At 33.9% G+C, this 2,725-nt stretch overlaps 1 protein-coding gene across 1 annotated transcript in view; it reads right to left on the bottom strand.

Moving 5' to 3' along the window:
- SGCZ (sarcoglycan, zeta) overlaps positions 1 to 2,725 on the bottom strand; it is a 718,425-nt gene that overhangs the window by 656,128 nt on the left and 59,572 nt on the right. The gene's annotated exons all lie outside the window — the stretch shown is intronic.

Genomic DNA, 2,725 nt, shown 5'->3' with positions numbered 1-2,725 from the left:
AATCATAACTAGAAAGAGGGAAAGTATTTTCCAGTCTCAAGGAGGAAGCATGTAAATCAGGATTTCTGGATCCTCTCCTCCCAAGTCAATCCTTCCCTGGAAGAAGTATTGTTTGGATAAAAGACACTCAGGAAATTCTGATATCCATTGTTCTGTATTAACACGATGATGATACCAGAACACTGAAATAAGGAGATTCCAGAACTCATTTTCTCTCTATAACTACCTTTGGACATTTTGGAACTACTAGTTTTATAGAATTGGTGGTAGCACTGTGTAAGAGCTGCACATATAGGCACAGCCAAGCCATTGTGTTTTTGAAAGCGTGTGTTTCCATATTCTCCAGTGTGACTGAGCTTCAGAATCCTGAGTCTAAACTTTATAGAATGATCTTCCATTCTCCATCTCAATTTCATCACTAATAAAGCTGAGCATTCATATATACATATTGGTGCCTTAAATTAAATTATCAATTGTTAAATCATTTATGAGGGGAAGCAGTTTAGTTTATACTTCCAAATTAACCACACATGCAAAAGCTTTGACTGAAAATGCTTTAATCACTCCCCAAACATAAGTTTTTTGGGAAACCATATCTGCACTGAGAAATTGACCCTGCCATTGCAGTCTTGATTCTAACATCAGTAGGCATGTGGCTGGTTTTGACTAGAGAGATACATGCAACTGTACTTGGTTTTACAAGCAGTTTACAATGGATTCTCAAAAGACCCAAACCTTACAAATTATTATTAGGCTGTAGAATATTAGTGTTTAATTCATGTGCTAATATTAGGCATGAATAAGCAGTCCTATATTAGCTTTTCTAAATGTTCCTCTCACAGGAATCCTCGTACATACAGGATTGTATGTTCATCAACTATAGGATTGTATGTAGTATTTATCAAAAATTAAAAAGAATCAAGTGTTTCTATACTGGGGCATATCATCTTGTTTGAAACGTATGGCAATGCTTCTCAAAATATCCCAGACATGAAAGATTTGTAACTGGTTCACAATGACAGAAGTGCTTTTATAAGAAATTAAATCAATGCATTATATTTTCATTAATATTTGTTAAGTACACTTTATATTTCATTAGTATAATATTTATTAAGTGCCGTAGAGTCAGTTCTGATATATAGCAGCCCGGTATAGGATTTTCGAGGAGCAGCTAGTGAGTTTGAACTGCTTACCACACCAGGAGTCCTGCAGGTTAATACCCTGGATTGCAAGGTGAGTATGAAGCACAAGGTTGGCAGTTCAACCTCACCAGCCACTCCTTGTAAACCCTACACAGTCACTATGAAATATATATATACACATATATATGTATTTTGTGTGCATGTGTGTGTGCATATATATATGAAATTAATTAGTGATTCACATACTGTGTCATTAATAATTGTATGTCATGAAGTTCACTCTGAATAGCACCAAAACATTGAGTAGAATTATTTTATAATTAATTATTGCTGGAAAACTCTGGCTTTTCTTCTCAGAAAGCATTAGGGTTGATCAAGTGTTGTCACAGTGTAGTCATAATAGAATTATATACCATTGAGGTCCTGGTGTGGTACTGCAGGCTAATGCACTGAATTGCAAGGTCAGGTTGAACTGCAAGGTTCAACTTCATCAGCCACTCCTTGGAAACCCTATACAGGATTTCTATGACTTGGCAATGACTCCATGGCACTTAATAACAACAAGTCTGCATTAGAGATTTTACAGTAAGCACTCTACATGTGTTTTCTCATTTAATCTTTCAATGCATTTATTAGATAGGGAATAGACTCAGAAATCCAATTGCCTAACTTGGTCAAAGAGCAATCAAGCTCATTAAACTACCAATGTCAGATAGTTACCATTAGAATGCATATATTTATAAAAGATTTCACTATCAAGATGATACAACACTGGGTAAACTTTTTAAAAAATCACATTGTATTTTAAAGCCATGGAAAAGTGGTGTAACTAAAGTTTAAATGAATTAAATTCTAGAAGAGCCAGAATTTCCTATGTAATCAATGATGGCTAATTCCATCCTAAGACATTTTGAAAGTCTAGAATATAAGTAGGTATCAGAGCAAGGCTGCCACAGTCCAAAAAAATTGACTGCAACTATGGGAAACAAGCCGAAATTTGAATTGTACAAGAACCTGAGAGATGAACTGACCAGTAGAAAGCTCATTTAGTCTCCTAGCATTTAGATACCTTGGAAACAAGGACCTCACTGTTCTCAAGATATTTATAAACTGAGTTAAGTGAAAGTAATTACAGTAACAGCCTGCTTCTGACCCAGTTCAGATCCTTATTAGAATAAAGGGGCCAGCTACCCTCACAATGGAAAAGGGATATCATCTTTGTTGGAAATTTATCAAAGTTGGTATCTCCTGTTCTTTTATAAACAATAGATGGCATACCATTAAGTATTACAGGACATGTGAAGAAACAGGAAAATGAGATCTATAATTAAAAATATTTAAGTATGCAAAGGTTAAGTTATAAATAAAGAATTTAGAGAAAGAAATGAATGAGTCAAGAAAATAAAGACATTTAGCATATACATGAGAACTCTAAAATTAGACAAATATGAATGCTTTAACTGAATAAAGATAAAAATAAAAATGTTAAATCAGTCAGAGAATAAGACATTAAACATAAGAATAGCTCAATGACAATTGACTTCTTTTTTTTTTTTTAATTTAAGGTTTTTATTGTGGATTGA

Source organism: Chrysochloris asiatica, unplaced genomic scaffold, assembly GCF_000296735.1.
Source record: "Chrysochloris asiatica unplaced genomic scaffold, ChrAsi1.0 scaffold00011, whole genome shotgun sequence".
Classification (NCBI taxonomy): domain Eukaryota; kingdom Metazoa; phylum Chordata; class Mammalia; order Afrosoricida; family Chrysochloridae; genus Chrysochloris; species Chrysochloris asiatica.
The sequence above is the reverse complement of the archived record's forward strand: the minus strand, read 5'-3'. Positions and strand labels throughout refer to the sequence as shown.